Source organism: Dasypus novemcinctus, chromosome 7 (assembly GCF_030445035.2).
Source record: "Dasypus novemcinctus isolate mDasNov1 chromosome 7, mDasNov1.1.hap2, whole genome shotgun sequence".
NCBI lineage: Eukaryota > Metazoa > Chordata > Mammalia > Cingulata > Dasypodidae > Dasypus > Dasypus novemcinctus.
In genome coordinates, this window is record NC_080679.1 from 81,330,103 (window position 1) to 81,350,069 (window position 19,967).

A 19,967-nucleotide genomic window follows, 5' to 3' on the forward strand; every position below is an offset into this window, starting at 1 on the left:
AACAGAAATCTATTATTCAGACATTTTCCTGGCACAATCTGACTTATATTACATTATAATAATGATAGCTATCTAGTAATGAGGATCTCTTATATGTTAAGCATTTTACAGGTGTTATTAATCCTCAGAACAGCCATATCAAATAGATGATATGATTCCCTTTTATGGTGAGGAATATAATACTCAAAAGATAAAATCATAGTGCAAATAGCTGAGCCTGGAATTGAGTTCAGGCATTTCTGAATAAAGAGCATTCAACTCTACAGAGTCTCTTAAGTTAATGTGTTTTCATTAAAATAGAATGTTTTTATTACAAAGCAAATTTTTAATTAAGGGTATGAATCCTCCATTTTGTCTCCTTAAAAGCTGCACACAAATCCTTTCCAGACATTAATTTCAGTGCAATCTGGGGATAAATATAAGGCGAAACCAACAAGCTGAATTTCTATGGCTCTTACTGGTTTTTTCTTTGTTCTTTTAAGACTGAGTTTAGAATTAGAAATCAAAGCAATTTCTTCAACTCTATTTCTTAGGTCACTATATAGATCAAACCTGAGAAGGTGTTAGTTGTTGACCCAAGTGAACTGGAAAGGGACAAAGTTTACTATAAAGGAAAAAGAAATGAAAAAAAGGAGCCACCGGTCTCATTTTCTAGTGATCTATTCTGCTCCAGCACTAGGGAAGGGGGGTCATGATTCCAAACTAAGTGTCTCCTTGTTTAAATCTGCATCCCAGGTAAACAATAGGGGTATTTGGTGAATTCTCCTTTTCAGACTCTATGCATACATTACACAAACATTTGCTTCCCAAGAAAGGAAAAACACCAGAGAGATCCTTTAGAAATACCGTATCCTACAAGTATTGATCTTACCTTATCCCTAAAAACAGAAAGAATGGGTTGCATCATTTCAATGAGCTGACTGGAATAAAAATTCCTAGATGACTGGTCCTACACAGGATGCCAGCTTGTCTGAAGACACACCAAACAGAGCTCCCCTTATGAGGACTATCTTGAGGAACATGGTATACCAAATGCACTTTCCTGACTCTCCTCCAAATACATTTATTTGAATTGAGATGAACTTAGGTTAAAATGAATAAAACTCAAGAGAAACTTGATGGCATTGAAAAGTCACTTACACACAGGCACAGAATGGCTCATTTTCCCTTCAAATTGTCCCCACTATTAACCTAGGCATTGAGTAGCTGCTTATTCTGCTGCGCACCTACCATTTATTACCCCTCTATTTATATTACTTTCACTTTTTAATGTATCTGTGAGCCACCTTGTCCTCTGCCCTTCTTTAATCTTCACCAACATATAAAATCTCTTCAGCACAAGGCAGGACTGAACTCACGATGCAAATCTCTTTTGTATCAGGTTCTGCCTTGGGTACTTTGTATTGGAGGAGGCAGATGAACAGGTGAATTAACCACGGGCTCTGGACCCAGAATGCCTGATTTTGGTTTTACATCTGATATTTACTGTTTGAATTTGAGTAAGTTGCTTAACCTCTCTATGCATCCTTTTTCTTATCTGTAGTGAGAATAATAATAGAATCTACCTAAATGGTTGCCTGTGAAGAATCGATGAGATTTATAAAAGTTAAGAGTATCTTGCACATAGAATACCCTCAAAAAATGCTTACTACACTTCTACTATTCTGAAATAAAGATATTATTTTTTTAGAGAAAAATTCAAAGAAGGGGACTTTGAGAATAAGAAATGTTAATAAATTTCCTCAAATCTCATAGCTAGCAGTAGTAAGGGTAGGGCTGGGTTCTGGTCCACCTGAATCTAACATTTTCTCATTTTGCTCAATAAATCATGAAAGAATATATAATTATAAGATGGGATTGGGATGAAAGAAGTGGTGTGGTCCTATAGCTTCAGAGATGGAGCAAAGGAAAGAGAAGAAAAGACTGACTTGATATATATGATAGTCAATGAGTTGGTTTGTCTGTGTATTTGGTACTAGTCAGTGAACCACCAGTTTTAACCAGCAAGGATTATGAGGGTCCTCTGAAAATGTCAAGTTAGAAAATTGCCGTAGAATGTCACACTTTAGGGACAGATTTGCGCCCTTTTTTCACATCTTCCAATAGTTCCTCATCTTTTTACCTTGTTCCAGGTATTGTAGGTAAAATCCTGAAACTATCATTAAAGTTATTTATTTTATTTACTTCCCCATGGGAACTCTGAGCTGTGGGCTTGGCAGAGAGAATCCCTACATGAACCTTATGACTGGGTGATACTTTACGTCCTTGATGCTGTTGGACTACTTATCAAAAGTAAAGTGGAGGAGGCTACATTCTTCATTTATCTTTCATTCCTCTATTGCCCATCTATGCATCCATATGTTGCAAAATTTTACACTGTGTGGAAAATCCCTAAATAAAGAGGTATAGTTATATTCAGCTAATTTGAATATGAGTATTCTTCCTATGTAATTTGGATATTTCTCCAATTTAAATTGATTTCCATCACTTTCTTTCTAAAGTCTCTGTTTTAGAAAATCCCAAAATTTCATATGATTCTACATTATTCCAACTAACCCTGAATTGCTACCTATTCAACCTAACTTCCTTTTCACAACTTTCGTTTCTGAATGTACTCCTTTTTAAAAAAATTCCCACTGTTTCATTTCTAATTTTCTTTTCCTAAACTTTCCTGTGATTCCCAGCTCTCCAAATCTTCCTTCATGTATGTCTCAGTCACGAGGCAGTGCACCTGTGAGAATGCAATTTCCTTTCTGATTTTCTGCACTAGAGATGAAACCTTGAGAAATGGAAAGCAAACGCGCTCCACTCTCTCAGCCACTGAGAGACAGTCATCAAGCTTAGTCTTTGAGTAGTAGTAGACGTGCTGACTCTAAAAGGCACTGTGAAAATAGACTGGTTGAAATGTCCAGCAGCACCTTTCAAACCATCAGGGCCTCTAAGAATACTCTGAAAGTAATTTCATTCAGGGTTTGAAGCATTCATTGACAGATGGAAATGATTCATGGATATTAGCTTGTAATCTATCTTTTCCTTTGTCTCTCATGTACACTGAACTCTTTTGGTTACTCTGAATATGCTGTCCACATTCAGCAAATCAAAAGTAGGCAATACTAAAGGATGTACACACATAAACCTGCAACTTTGTCAAACATCTTCCTGGCATGGCTACCTTAAAGATGTTTGAATGTAGGCAGAGGTAGGGAAGTTATTTACTGTTACCTTAAATCATACCTGTACAATTTTATATTATGGAACAGCCAAAGTTTTCTGGATCTGTTTTAGGAATTTCCCAGTTCTTTACCCTCTTCCCAACTTTCACCACTCTTGTAAAGTTAGTATCTGAAATTTATTCTAACGAAGAATATTTTTAAAAAGCCCAAATGATGAAATTTTGACACTCAGTGATTTAGACAATAGATGCTGTGACAGCTTTTCTTCCACTAATTACTCTTTTCCTTTGAATAAAAATGTTTTAATTCAGTCCTCCGTTTCTCTTAGAGAAGCACAGTCACGAATTTACACAAACTCTTTTCAATGCCCTTAAATAAATTTTGGTTTGGTTTAAAAGCTCTCTTTGCCTAAATCCACAAACAGCAACAATCTTTGATATCTTTTCTTTTGAACTTAATGGCAGATAGACTTGATCAAAGAGAGGAAACCATACTAATTCCACATAGTATGTGGAATTAGGGAACATTATTTAGAAAAGATAAGTAATCAAAGAGAAAAGTGTAAAACAAATAATGCAACATATTGCTTGGTGAATAATCTACCCTTCTGGAAGTAAATTCACTCTTTCAGGGCAGTTTTCGGCTTAGAAAATTCTACCTAGATAATTTAACACCTTTGAAACAAGATGGTTTTAATCATTTAAAATTGGGTAGGATTATAAAATTGCTATCTTCACATGTGGAAATGTTAATATCCATGCAGGGTTTTTTTCCTTTTTCTTACCAAACCTATAAATTCTTGTAGTAAACTCCAAGATGAAATGTAGTTGGTATCTTGTTCAGGTGTTTGTATAGCCACACTTTCTGATTACTATCCCCCATAATTACATGGGATGCTGGAGAATGTTGTATGCATTTTGAATAGTTTGAGTAAATTGGAGACAAATCTGTTTTTAAATTAAAGCTATGATAATTTCAATGTATCAAACATTGAATCAATCAGGTGCCAGGTTACCCTCTCCTGTCACCATTTAAATGACCTAAATACCCTTTGCATATTCATGAAGGGTGTAATTTCAAAAGAAAGGGATGATGTCAGATTCCTAAATATGCTGGTCCTAGGAACAGTCCAAAGTAGTGGAAGTAATTTATAGTTTTCTTTTCTTAAGATACACAGGGAGTACATAGTTAGTCTCATCATCCCTTCATTTATTTACAGTTATCTATCCTTAAAATTTTGGTTCAGATTCAAAACCTATTCCTATAAGTGCAGCTACTTGGAGGAACCAAGTTTATGCTGCTTATTTCACTCCTGTTTTTATGGTTGAAGTATAAAAATCAGCCTTTAAATGTCATTCACATTGAAACCTGCTCTTTACCATACACATTAAGACAGTAACGTCTGTGAATAATAAAGAATTTAATTAAAACTCACGAGCACTTTTACGTCGGGGCTTGAAAGTTGGTGGCTAGCATATATAGATGCAAAACAAAGTTGGAGAATGTGGAAGAATATTTGATGAAAATTAGTAAAGAGGTGACATTTTTGAAAGCATCCTTGGGGTTGATTAAAGTCTAATGAGGATACTGACGTTCCCAAATAGCAGCCTCATTTTGAATGAGGCATAGCTGTCTTTTGAGAGACCAGTTGGCTGTGAAGTTCCTTCCTGAGGGCTCATGCCATGAGGTTAATTTTGAAAAACTGGCAATGAAAATCAGCCAGAAAAAGCCCTTCATTTTACAGCCATGGAAAGGAAACATAACACATGTGATCTGCTTTTATTAAGACATTGATTTTTAATTTTGTAAATGGATAATGAAACAGCCTTATTTGGATTAATATGTAGATAAAATTCAAACCTTTTCTGTTAACACTACCCCAGAGTCATAAACTATTAACAATTTGCTAAAGGTGAGACCCTAGTAAATGTAGTGACACTTTAAAATTCTAGTTTGAATAAATTGAGATGCATGTAAAAAAATAAACTCACAAGCAAAATTTTCTTAAGTCTATAGTATTTAAAGGTTAGCATCTGAAAGGTATAGTAGAAGGGAAGGGAAGGGAAGAGAAAAGAGAGAGAAAAGTGTAAAAAGCTCAAAAGCCTTGGGCAGATGGGTAAGTCACTTCAACTTAAGTATTATACCTCAACAGGAGGACAACTAACCAAAATGGAGCTCAGCCCATAAAGTTAGGCCTCTGCTTGTTTGTCTTCAAGGCCTATTTTGAAAAATTCAGATCCTTAATTACAGCTATAGGTTATGGATCAGGCTAAATCTTCCCGCAAAAGGTAAAATAGCCTGAAACACCCTATCTACCATCGTTTCAGCAAAAAATGTTTTGCAGACATCATTTTACAACATGGCAGCACACATATTGTGAACATGGAAGGTTGGTGATCCACACAGTGGCTAGAAATGCTCCTCATAGGCCCTTATGGAGGGTGGGCATTTCTAAGGATGGTATATTTGTGCTTTCCCTGAGTGGAAGAGCCTTCCCTAACCTTTTGCACAGATCTGGATATTAAATTGTTATTGTCACCTGGAACTAAAGTATCTGGATCACCAAGAAGAAAATTCATGGCTGAAGTTAAAACCACAAGCTTCAAGAGTATTTAACATTTAGCATAAGATATATACAAAGTAGGTGCCCATTAAGCATTTATTGAGTTGGTTCTGAAATAAAAATGCATGATTCAATGACCATCTTTTTGTGGTTCTTGTTGGCGGATTTTGTTAATTTCTCTCTCCTGTTTATTTATTCTCCCAACCCCACCCTGAGATGGCTCCCTAATCTGTTTGTTCATTGTATTTTATTTTATTTTTTGCCCATTGTCTGCTCATTGTTTTTGCTTGTTGTCTGTTTTTTCTTTAGGAGGCACTGGAACCAAACCCAGGACCTCCCATGTGGGAGGTGTGCCTCAATTACTTGAGCCTCATCTGCTCCCCTATTTATTTTTAAAGTGTAGAAAACAAGCTTCAAATTCTGCAAGAGAAGTTATTTAAGAAGCACAGTGAATTTATGCAAAAGTTGGGATTAGTGCTTCTAGGAGGGAATAAAAATAAGTGCCTTGCCTGTGAACCTGTGTGTCTCCCACAGCAAAATCCAGCTCATCCCCAGAAATGCTCAGCAGGGTACCACATGAGCAGGTGAAAATTAGAACTGTTCAAAAATGTTTGCTTAGAAAGTCAAATAGTCAGTTTTGGGCTTTCAGCCAAATCTAATTTCTTCTAGAATTTCTCCTGTTATTACATAGTTGCAGAAAGCAATTAGAAAATTATTATAGAAAAAAATTCCAAATTCCAATTACCATTCATGGCCCCATCACAGTTTGGTCCAGAAGAAAATGCCTCCCAAGCCTAGTGGGCCAACTATAAACAGAATACACACACATTTTTCCTTGGAGGACCATGTAATTACGAGCCATATCCTACTTGTTTTGCAAGATCCAGGAAGAAGATCCCAGAATATTTTCAGACTGTCCCAGTGCACTCTTGAGTTGGTAGACTTTTTTCTGTGGCAAACAAGCCTTAGCTCCCATTCACCAGGTACAAGGCCTGAGGAATATGTCATAAACTTCACCAAGGTTTACCCTCGGTTATCATTACGGAAAGCATCCCAGGAGGAGGAATTCCAAATTCTGATGCTTTGAAGAACCCATTGCAAAATTTCAAACCTAAGTAGAGTTGGTAAGTGGCTTACACCAGACACAAAAATAATTGTTTATCATGACCAGTCTACTGAAACACACACACACACACACACAAACACACAGAGGTACAAACATATACATACATGCATACACCTACTGACATACACATTCTAAAACCCTAACCATGTTTACTTTCCACAGCTCTATTCCCAGTGTTCTGTATTTATCTTGATGCACCCATTCCATCACAGGTCTCGTCCACATTTCTAGTAATTATTTAAGCACTAACCCTATGTTACCAGCTCTTCCTTTTTTAACATGGCTTTAAAAAAATATTACCCATAAACTTGTTTCCATTCCCCAAATTTTCAGTTATGTATTAGAATACAGAACACTTGGGATTGTCAGGGATAATGGTGAATGTGATAAGGTGTCAATTAAAAGTGAATAAAACAATTGTTGATTGTGAACACATGTTAAAAATAGTGATCCTTTAACCAATTAGATATATTTTCTGGTGTGGAAGCTTGGGAATGGTAGCAAAGATAGCATATTATGAGGAAACTTTGAACTGGCTTTTGGTAAGGTAGGTGTAGTTCAATAACTTGAGAACAAATGAAATACAGTTCTATGAAAATTCTGCATTTCAAGCTGACAGTGAGGTCCCGGATGAATGGGCACTGGATCTAACGTGGTTTCTCTAAGCTCTCAGACTTATCTGTGAAGGCTGAATCAGGAGCTCATAAAATCAGTCCTCCAACATTCCTAAATTTCTTTGGCCTTAATTTTGAAATGTGCCCCCTAGTCCATATTGCCTTGTTCTTGGTCCTCCTGACTTCTGACCTTGTGATTCAGTTTCCTGTTAATGACTTTGCTTCAGCCTTTGAACCTCATGCAGTGCACCGTTTCATGGCCTCATGATTTTTTGCTTTCTCTTCAACTATAATTTGGATTCTTCTCTGGTGTTGCTGCTTCAGATTCCCCTGAAAAATAGCCAAGTCCCATAATCTCATCTTTCACCCCATTGCTCCTCTCTCTGGAGTGAGAGTTCTTCCTATTTTATTCATCTGCTGTGAGTGGATCCAAGAAACAAAAGGAGAAGTAAAGGGGGAAGAGAAGGATGTGATAGGGATGGAGAGGTTACACTTGGGTCAAAATCAATTTTAGTTGAGAAGAAAGGATAACTGTGACCAGAGAGTTTATTTTGAGAATCCAAGAACTAGATCAAAGTAATGATAAAGTTCGATTGTAGCAGCTCCATCAGAAAAGAAAATGGTGTCCTTAGTGTTGTGGTGTTTAAAGAATTCAGTTTCTTAAGTATTGTGGATGCTGACATCATCAAGGATAACAGAAAAATCATTAGCTTCAAGTGTTGGAATGCTTATAATAGAAAAGAGGGTACTTACTAGCTTTCTATAACTCCGGAAAAGACAGAAATTTAATTTGAGCTGAAGAGTGCATTTCTGAAAGGTAAGGACACTTTTAACAAAAGAACAACTTAGTAAATCAGGTAGACAATTTCCTAAACAGCTTTTAACATCTAAGGGTGACTTGGTGCTTTATGCTTTTATTTGGTTCTCTGGGAACATATTAATAATGGTTATTATGTTACATTAGCCTCATATTAAATAATAATGATAGCATAAGCTTTACAACCATTACTATATGACAGACACTATGGTTTTAGTCACTTTACAAATGTGAACTCATTTAATCCTCAAAATAATGAGGATAGATATTATTTCTCCATTTTCTAATGAGGAAATGAGGCAGAACGATCATTAAGTAATTTGCTCAAGGTCAACTAGTAGGTGTCATTGTCAGAATTTCAACTGAGGCACTCAGCTTCCACTCTCTGCTCTTAACCAGTTGGGTTTATCTGACTCATTCCATAGTTTCCCAGTGAAGTATTTTGTGGGATTCATCTGAAACCACTTCTGGTTCTAAGAAATGACATTTCTGTGATTCTGAAATTGAGGATATTTCATACATTTCAAGGATGGCTATAGTCCTGAGGTTAAGGAAGACATTCCAGAGATTCTTAATAGAAATGCCAAAAAAAAAAAAAAAAAAAAAAAAAAAGATGGAATGAAGGAAGTGAGGGAGGGAGAAAAAAGAACATAGCACATCAACTGTGAAATATTTGCAATTTCAAACGTTATTCAGATTGACCAAAATGTAAAGATGGTGCCCACAATGAAAATCTATATATCAATGTACCCTAGAAATCTCTATTATCATGGAGATTTAGCTTAACACACTCTCAATGCATATATTTGCAAAATTCTGGGTTGGGTTCTCTATACAATGTTACACAAAGGTTAAAGAGAGGTGTAATTATGTATGATATTGTGGATTTTTGTTATTATTTGACAATACCCATCATTGAACAATATACAAACAGACTTTGAGTATATCCTGAAAAAAATGGAAAACAATATGGAAGTACAGGTAACACCATAGACTTTATGCATATATTAGTGTATGAAAGACTGTTAAGAAATTTTTGAACAGAGTTCTGAGCATTTTTGAAAGAAATGGTAATAACATAGTCAATAGACTTTAGAATAAGCGGAAGTTGGGGCTGGTTGGGTTGAAAGGCAGAAGTAAAGGAAAAGGGGTGAATATTGAAGTTTGAAGCAATTTACTGCTTCTTTCTAAAGGGTGAAGTATTAGGAACTATAAATAGTAGTTTTGAATTGACAACTGCAATAGCTGGACCAGATCCTTTTGCAAAATAAAGTGTTGTACTTCAAATACATGCCTTCCTTCCAAATATCATGTCTCCAAAAATTTACAGAGTAATGTGGTGGCTGTTGTCCAGCTCTTGATGACGGATAGATGACGAATCCTGAAATTATTCCCAACTCAGAATGAGTCAGAGACTGAAAGCAGACATGCACTAACACACTTACATTCCTAAAGATAAACACTCTTGAGTCTCCAGGACCCGAAGGGCTAGCACATTTTCTGCTAAAGTAGCCAGGGCTGTCATAACGTTCTATTCTCCCTCAGAACACTCTGGAATGTTGCAGAGGAAAGGACACTATCAAGGCGATCACAGCAAACCATGGCCAATTGCTGCCAGTTGTTCTTCCTTTGTGCACCCCTTACCCTACCCATTGTGTTCCAGGTGGAAACTGTTGCTGTGCTTTACCCTAGTAGCAAAACAGCTGAATTCTACCACATGCAGAGTTCAAGAAAATGGCTTGGATCCAAGAGAATAGAGGCATAAATTTTAAATTAAGCTTGTAGCTGGAAGTGGCAAATATGACTTGAAAATATGACGCTTGAATTGATATTCCAAAAATTCTAACAAAAAAACAGATAAATCAAAGGGTAGTCTTTGTCTTTATAAAAGGATTTTTCATGGTTTCCCTGGAGTAGTTAATTACAGTTTTTTACAAACATCTAATTATTTGACAAAGGGGCTTACTGATTAGACAATTTAAAGCTGAATTCTTATTATGACAATGCTGATAAATACAAACAAACAATCAAACAAACATGAACAGAGATATTGATAAAGCATCTATTAAGTTATATTGCAATTCAGTGGGAAATGTAACTCCATTTATCAAAATTTACTATACGTAGTTTACAAAATCCTAACTTCCTTATAATGTGAGGTATATCTACATTTTATTTCAATGCATTTAAGTGTCTATAAGTTAAAGTGATTGATATTCAAACATTATTTTACATTCAGTCCACATTTATTGAACTTTAAATGAAAAACATTGTTGATGTGTTTTGAAACCATCTGTAAGTCTGACTTTGCTTTTAAAATTAATGGTGGCATGAGACTTTTAAAAAAATTTTATTTTTGTATGCTTTTCTATGTTGATAACTACCAAGTTAGTCATTTAGAAATACACATGCTGATGTATTCAGACTCCTTGGGAAGATGCCATTGGATTTTTGACTAACAGATAAGCTTCCCAAAATAAACTCCTTTAGTATTATATTTATTTTAAGTTGTAAGTATGCTTGGAGCAATTTGGCAGGTTTCTTTTTACTTTTGAACAACCAAACATATCTAAAGCTTTAGTTCACCCGGCAACAAGGATACATCCTGCATACGATTAGAAAAATGCAAGAGACAAAGACCTACTTGACAGCCTGCCAAAAAGAGCAGGGAAAAATGGTAAGTGTCTAACGACAAGACAGTGGGGACAGAGCTCATTAACAAAGAAGATGAACAAATTTAAATGCTCAGTGGAATTAAAAAGTAAACCAATCATCATTTTTTGAGTTTTAACTGAGTATGTAAATTAGGTGTCCTTTTCCTCAATTTGTCCTAATTTTGAGAGAAAATTGAAATGCAAAATAAAAAGCAACAAAAAGCTACAGGTGGAAAAATAAGACTTTAGCTACATGTACCACCAGATGTATCTCAAGTAATAAGGTTGGGGGTTGGGGCTGGGCTAATGTTACAGCAAACAGTTGCTCTATAACATACAGCACTTAGAAACATAACTCAAGAGAGTTGGTTTTTAGTTCCCTCTGCTTAACCTAGTTCCCTTGTTTGACTTACTAGTTAACCTTCCTGTGCCTCCATTTTCTTGTCTAGAACTGAAAGGCATTAAACCACATAGTCTCTGAGGTACTTTGTATTAACTAGTCAGTGATTTCCCTTTTCTTTGGCAACATTTTAAGAACTATAGCTACTCTACCAGAAATTTGGTTTCCTTACTGTGCTTTTCAATGGCAGATTATTTTTATGTCATCATTTAGGCCCACAAATTTCAAGAGTCATTAAGCATAACCACATTGTCATTTGGTATTCAAAATTGATAAAAGTTATTCAATGAATTTGCCAAATTTTAATTTTAAGAAAACAAAACCTTTGCTCTTTCTATTGCCTATCTTATTATTTTTCTTTTACTACTCACATTGTGCAAATGGAAAATATTCAGGTTAGTAAGTTTGGTAGACATTGTCAGAGATGGATGCCAATGATTAGGAATATAAACTGTATGAAATTTTTACTCTGGAATTCATATGTGGTAGTTCAGAGAAGGAGAAAATATATTGTGGACATACCACAAAGTCGTATAAAGACAATTAACCTGAAAAACTTATTCCTGAATCAGAAAAGTCTGAAGTTTCCAGTCAGTCTGCTAAGAATGAACCTGTACTTTTAATGAGCAAGCATTTGTTTCAGAAGCAAGCAAAACCAAATTACAATTTAATTAAATTTCAAAGTATAATTTGAATGCATTCAGAAAAGAGGGAGGGAAGCAAATAAAAAAAGACAACATAATGTTAAATAAGTTCTGTCCTCTACAGACAGTATTCAATCAAAAATGTTGGGATTATACTGCCAAGCACTTACTAAGTGACTTGTTTTATAAATTACTGCATCTAGACATGACTCCTAGCTATCAAACTGGCCCTATGAAATGGTCTTTAAATATCTGGAGTTGTAATACCTGTACGTGTATGTGTTTGTGTGTGTGAGAGAACGAGAGACCAAAAAGAGGAAATGTCGGTACCAGTACTGAGGTCATCAGAGGAGTCCAATTCCTCACTACCTCGCCATGAGTAACATTTTACCAACCAAGGGAAAAGAATATTGATGTGCGGAAATTTTTCAATGGTGATTCGGGCCAAAGGTAAAGTGAAGGCAGAATGCTGGAACCGACTGAAAAGAAACAACTAAAATTTTCAAATGCCTTATTGGCTTTTTACCTAAAAGTAAACCAGAGGAAAGGTGACCCTCTCCTCTTCCTCTGTGATCATAAAAGACACAGAGCTCTGGCTAACATTTTTAGATGAATGTTTTATGAAGTAAAGCCTTCCATGATCATGAGAAGTGTCTACTTTTATTTTAAAGTGGTTGAGGAAGGTTGCCCAACACCCATAGGGCAGCAAAAACATTAGTCTTAATTCAGACTACATTTTCCCCAAGAGGCACCTTGCCATATTGCAGACATCTAAAATGCTGACTGACTTTTAAAAATGTAACTAGTTGTTAGTTCATAAGGAGATACCAAGAAGGAAAAATACTGGAGATTGGGCAGAAGAACAGAGAAAGATTTAAGCATAGAATTCAATGCTTTCTAATTTCTGGCCCAATATTTTTAGCATTCAATAGTAACATCTTCTACAACTCAAAACAGGTTCTCTTTCATGTTAAAATTCATGTCTCTGAATGTAGCTAAGGTAAATATTTTAGTCATCCTTCAGCATCCTATATATAAAATTTTAAAATAATTCAAACAACCTACAGCTCATCAATGACCAAAGAGAGCTCAGGTAAAAATAAAATATCTTTCAGTTCTGCACCAGCCAGCTAAATTTAAACCCTCTATTATGTAATCTTACAGCATCCTTGCTTTTACTTGGTATCTTAAGAGATCCTGTTATAATGTCTTCCCAAAATTACTTCAGGCTCTAACATCTAAACATTTAAGGCACAACAGGGCCAAATTAAGGTGTTCACAGGCAACTGAAGACAGAAAAAACCCATTTGAAACAATATATAGGGCACGATACCTTTAAAGTAAAATCTCAGTCTTATCTATTTAAGTTTGTAGTTACTATAATTAGGGTTGGCAGATCCAACTGGCAGTGCTTTTCTTAATTCTGCAAAACATGTAAGGACCTGATTCTTTAATCCTTCCTCCAGTAATACTCTCAGAGGAAATGAGAGTACGGTTGGAGCAAGAACTGCAAAATCAAACTAAGGCTTGGAAAAAGAATAATTTTCAGATATTTCCCTGAGCAAACTGCAAATGTTGTCCACATTTTAAACTCTTTTCTTCACCAAGTGAATATATTTTTAATATATTCCTCAAACATATTATCAATTTATGCTCATTAACAACAAACTAATTTTTTTCAGTTTTGCCTTCTAATTGGAAGTTCAAGTATATTCTAGTTTACAATTCTTTACTAAGAGTTCAGTGCCAAGTACTAGAATGCTAAATATTTGGTGAAGGGATTAATAAATGCCCTAAAATTTAATAATATTAAGTGATGCTAAATATTGCCTTAAAAGCAAAATCCAAGTGAATATTGATCACGATTTGAGTTACAGTCTTCATTGATCTTAAATAACCAGTGAGAACCAATGAAGCAGACAGGTATCAATGACTAAATTACACATACCTTTTGCAATACTTAGATTCAGTCCCAAGCTCGTGGAAATGTCAGGTATCTTTACAGGTCTTCACAGGCTAGTTTCCTCCTTTATTTCATGTACAGCAAATTTCCCAGTCCCCTGAAAGCAACTGGTGGAGTGGAGGCCAGCTCCACTGAAGGATCTATCCAGCAAGTAGATGGGACGGCTGAATTTATTTTAGCCCTGTGTCTAAAGGATACAACTTGGCATCTATTTTTAGGAACTGAGCTCTTTAAAGGTGGGGCCTAAGTCAAGCACTCTTTTCAGAAGTGTGTCCTTCGGGGCACTTTGCCTTGTAGTGTCCTGTATAACGTATGCACGGCTCTAACATGCATGTAGTCAACCAAACTCCCTTCTGCAACTGGCCTTCAAGTCAATGCTCAACTTCTGAACACACTCTAAAACACAGCCTACATGGCTGAGTAAAAGGTGGAGTTAAAGTCCCTCAATTACTTGCATTTGTTTTAAAAATTTCATTTTATTACAAGTCCAGAATATGAAAATAAAGCATGTAGGAAAAGTCCCAGTTTATTCTGGTGGAATGATTTACCTACCTGGGTTCTCAGGAGGAGGAAAACCTGTTTTATTTCACAAAATGGTCTTAAGTATGTAAAACATTAGTTTGCCATCTGAGGCTTCACATGTAAAGTGAAAACAATATTGCAGTGTTATGTAAGAAAAGGAAGTGCTCTTTTGATTAAAAAAGTAAGGGAATAAGGTATTTTAGAGTGAATTCAGAGCATGCTCAACTCTGTGACTTCTGCCCGTTAATATTAGATTTGATCATTTGGCATGAGGCAGAGCAGGCAGGGAAAAGGAGTCACCTCACATGCTCCTGAGAGAATCATATCGAATATCTTTTGCTGCAACCTCACTTACTCAGCACACCCTGCCAACCTGACCCGGAAGAAAGCATGGGAACCAAACTAGAATTGCCATTTAGTGCCATAATGTCAAATATAACAAATTCTAAGTAAATATGACATAATCAGATCCCCCTATCTTCCCCATCTTTCTGTTATTTTTTAGTGTGGTTTTAAGTAAGTATCAATCTGGCCTCACCAGAAATCCCACTAAAGAAAGTCCTTTGACTTAAGAAAAGCACCTGACTCAAATACTATTTATTTCGTACAAACTGCTTATATGTAAGTCATTTATCATATTATATGCTAGTAAATATCAGTATATCCATTATATTTTTCCATGTATAATGTTGGCTTCTATTAAAAGAGGTCAAGGGGTGATATTCCACCTTATTAACACTAAGAAAAAAAGATTTCTGAAATGGTGTTCCTGTATACTCCTCCAGAATTTTCAGGGCCAGGATTCATTATATCCTAATCATTTAGAGCTATGCTTTACAGTATGGTAGCTACTAGCCACATCTGGCTGTTTGAATTTAAATTTTAATAGATTAAAATTAAGATAAAATTTAAAATTCAGTTCCTCAGTGACATTATCCTCATTTCAAGTGCTCAGTAGCCATATGTGGCTAGTTGCTTATAAATTAGACAGTGCAGATGTAATGTATTTCCCTCACTGCAGAAAGTTCTAGTGAGCAATGCACATTTTAGAGCACAGGATTACAACACAGGTTCTACACTATCTAAAATCTGTCCTGAGCAACTTTCCTAAATTTTAATCTTCACTTTACTTATCTGCTACTAAATTGAGCTGTTTACACACTTTAAATGGTTGCCATGTAGATTAAATGAGTTAATATATGTAAAACAGAACTGTCTAAATCTAGAACAAATTATTTAATTATTATTTTCTATCATTTCTTTACTATATACATTGGAAAATGAATACTAGTTCTAAAATCACACTAATTCAATATAAGTTAGGGGAAGATTAATCCTACAATGTAATGCAGTCAACTTTACTCTGATTTGCATACTTTTCCTGACCATGATTATGGTGGTTTCAATTTTTGAAATATTGTTAATTACACAAAGATCTGACTTAGCTTTCTCATCTTTACTCATTGTTCAACAACTCCTAGCTTTTCTATTTCATGGCAGTAATAGGTTTTCTTCACTTCTTTCTTTAAAAGTTGTCGGCAAGAAAACCTTTTTTCAACCTTTCTGCTTTTTTCTTTTCAGAAGGAAGTTATTTGTTTCCAGTTATTTAAAAATACCTAAAGAAAGAGCATTTATTTATGTTACCTGCCCCTCCCAAAGGATTTGTAAAGCATAAGTAAATGATAATATTAAAATTTATATATTACATACTGGTTGTAGGTTGAAAATATTTTTCTCATTTTTCTCATAACAAAATTTCCAATGTTTAAAATGGTCCCAAACACCAAACATTACACATTGTTAAAAGAAAAAATAAACATAGATAGGTAAAGAAATCTTGGTGAATATTATAACATAATCAGTAACTGAATACAAGTAGTAAATGATGAATCTAGATTAGCATGCATAAACTAACTTAAGGTCAATCAATAATTTTCAGTTCTAGAATTAATTAGTTATAACTGAATCAATGTAATGTAGTCATTTTAGTTGTGAGGACAAGGAAAACATCAACAACTAGATTCCGACTATTCATTATTTCAGTTGTTTCAGACACTGAATTGCTCTCTTTATTTAAAAGCAATCTGATCATTCCATTTTGAGTCATTATGAAAGCAAGATGGATGGATAAGAGATAAATATATAGGGATACAGACAGAATGATCAATAGGTGATTTGTTGTATCAAAACAGCTTAGAAAGTTTGAATTGGAGATTTCATTCCCTATCCAATGCATTAATACAATTTAAATTATCTTTGTGGTGCCTCGCTACTTCTTACTATTCAAATCTATATATATATATTTTTTTTTAAAGATTTATTTTTATTTATTTAATTCCCCTCCCCTCCCCCGGTTGTCTGTTTTCTGTGTCTTTTTGCTGCGTCTTGTTTCTTTGTCCGCTTCTGTTGTCGTCAGCGGCGCGGGAAGTGTGGGCGGCGCCATTCCTCGGCAGGCTGCTCCCTTCTTCGCGCTGGGCGGCTCTCCTTATGGGTGCACTCCTTGCGCGTGGGGCTCCCCTACGCGGGGGACACCCCTGTGTGGCAGGGCACTCCTTGCGCGCATCAGCACTGCATATGGGCCAGCTCCACACGGGTCAAGGAGGCCCCGGGCTTGAACCGCGGACCTCCCATGTGGTAGACGGGCGCCCTAACCACTGGGCCAAAGTCCGTTTCCCTCAAATCTATATTGTACTCAACTGATACTTGCATAAGACTTTGCTTCTAGTGGGATGGATGAATTAGCATCAGGGCAATGCTCCCACAGAGAACAATTAGAAAAGCTGGATCAATTATTAAAAATTTTTTTTATAAGGTATCAGAGATCAGCCAAAACAGTAAGTACCAGAAAGGCAGGAAACTTTCAGATGTGAGCTGAGGATCTGAGGCTATTTCCGCAGGGGTATCTGCCAATTCTGGTGGGTCTCAAGGCTGAGTATCTGGGCCTGACCCTGGAAGAGTGTTGCTGGTGGGAGACAGAAAGCAGCAGAATTTTCGGCAGAAACATGGGGCTGGTGACAAAACTGAAGCTGAAAAACCTCAGTTTCTGTTTTCTCCCTCAAGATAGTTGCTACATTCTAAAGTTTCAGAGGATAGCAGATTAAAATGATATTTCCAAACTCAGAAAAGTAAAGTGATATAGCCATATTTTCATTATACTTAGGACACAAGGAAACACCAGGAGGACAGGTTAACAGGTGAAAGCCCTAAGAGAAAGGTAAATTGACATTAAAATAATCTGCAACAACTGCTTTATCTCTGAGGCTGCTTACAGTTCTGATCCAGCTAGAGACTGAAAATTCAGTCTTGTCCTTGGTAGGATGCCCGCAGGTGGGAGACAGAGAAACTGGCAGAGATTTTGCCAATTGAGCAGGATTGAGATGACAAAATTGGTGACTTGAATGGACTCAATGATAGCCAGGCTTCCCCTAAAGATATCTGCAAATTGAGAAACTTCACGAGGTCTGAGGCTAAATGTCCAAGTTGAAAATCTCTGAAAAAGTCGAGCTGCCCCTGTTCCTATTAGTCTATCTGCTCATCAAAGGAAAGGCTGAGGCTCTCTGATGGTGGTAACATCATTTGTTTTCAAATACACAACGTCTGGCTTTTAATTAAAAAGAATTATTGGGCCTATGAATAGACAGAACAATGTGAATGATAGCCAGGAAACAAAACAGAGAAAAGAAGCAGATTTTGTAGATAATTGGAGGTAGCAAGCAAAGACTTTAAAATATCCATGATTGATGAATATAAAAAAATACAGAAAAAAATGTACAAATAAATGAAAAAATGAAGAATTTCTTGAGAATATTAGAATTAAACAAAAATGAAAGACATTTCAGAATTGAAAAATACAGTATCAGAAATTAAGAACTTAGTGGAAGACTGAACAGCAGATTGGGGACAGAAAAAGAGAAGATTAGTGTGCTGGAAGAGAGGCTGATAGGGAATGGAAAGATCCAGTTTGAATATTTTATATTGAATATCAAAAAGTTCTCACTGCATTTTCTTTGCAAGATGACAATATTGAATCATATAGCTTACAGTCCATGAAAAGCTAAGTCTTGTAGGCATATGTTACTGATAAGCTACATCTTCACTCTCTTATATTTGTGGTTTAGGCCTAAATGAATGACAATAGCCAAAGCCTCACCCTATTATCTCATCTTGCTTCTGCCGTCTAGTATATTTGCTCTCTTCACCAGTGACAATTTATATCATTACCAAAGCCCATGAAAAAGAATATTTGACAGGAAATGTCTACCAATATACATATAGACATACTACTGCTAGAGAACTCCCTCATAAAAACTCTGGTTAATGAGTTTATGTCAATTTAGGATTCCACATTTGTAGGAGTGTTTGTTTTACTGTGTGTGTTTCTTTGTGGTGCCGGGGGCTGGGACCTCATATGTGGGAAGCCAGTGCCCAACCACTGAGCCACATCAGCTTCCCTGAGTTGATTTTTTTGTTTGTTTTGTTGTTTGTTTTTTTTGTTTTCTCAGGAGGCACCAGGAACCAGACCCAGGGTCTCCCATGTGGGAGGAGGGCACTCAACTACTTGAGCCATCAACTCCCCTGTAGGTGTTTTTGATCACTGAAATAAATTCTACCTGGTTTAGGAGATTTCAAAATTCTACATGTTTCTTTTCTAAGTCATCAGTCATACTGATTTTATTCCCTTTTTTTTTTGCTTTTCTGGGATGAAGATTGTTCTCCTTGACTAAAAGATAGACACCATCAAGGTATTCATTTGGGCCACTTTCTGTTTTTTATTATTAATGTAACATATTAAAACGTTCAAAGAAAAGCACTGACTCATTCTTCTTCCTTTAGTTATCCCTAAATAATATCTACAGTTTATAAAGGGATTATGCCATGAATTTAATTAGGTGATTTATGTTTATTCTCTAATTCTCAAAGCAGTCCCATGACATTGGTATATCGCCATTTCATAAACAGGTAGCTGAACATGAGTAAGGTTAAGTAATTTCTCTAAAGGCAAAGAGTTAATACTCGGCAAAAAGGTAAAACTAGGCTTGGACTTAATCCTCCTGACTCCAGCAGGTTTAGCTTGTTTGAAAGGTCAGTTATCCTGATAAACCTTAAAGTTCTGTCTGTTCACTATTATTTGTGCTGGGTGTTGTGTATTGAGAGGGACCGACTCTTCCACATATAAATAAATGCTAATATTAAGGCACATTGCAGGCTTATAATAGGCAGGCCCTGGTAAGCAAAGAGAACGATCAGAGAACATTACAGAGGGAGGAAGAGTTGTGCCTTTAATGGAAGGACAACTACAATTTGGTTACCAGGTATATATTTCCTGAATCATTAGAATATATTTAAGATTTTTAGGATTAAAGAGCAAATAGATAAATACTCAAGTTTTACATAATTAGCTAGCACACATGAAATACTAGCTTGCCAAGTAGGGTTTAACCATCTGCTTGAGCACTGCAGGTGGCATTGCCTAGGTGTCATGAGAACAGGA

The 19,967-nt window shown here is 35.9% G+C and overlaps 1 protein-coding gene across 3 annotated transcripts in view; it reads right to left on the reverse strand.

Annotated features, from left to right (window-relative positions):
* Window positions 1–14,104, reverse strand: part of XIRP2 (xin actin binding repeat containing 2) — a 71,961-nt gene extending 57,857 nt beyond the window's left edge. For all 3 annotated transcript variants that reach the window (XM_004464375.3, XM_071216314.1, XM_012527501.3), the window contains exon 1: window positions 13,940–14,104. The gene's annotated coding sequence lies outside the window, so the exon portion shown is untranslated. The remainder of the gene's footprint in view (window positions 1–13,939) is intronic.
* Window positions 14,105–19,967: the final 5,863 nt, after the last annotated feature.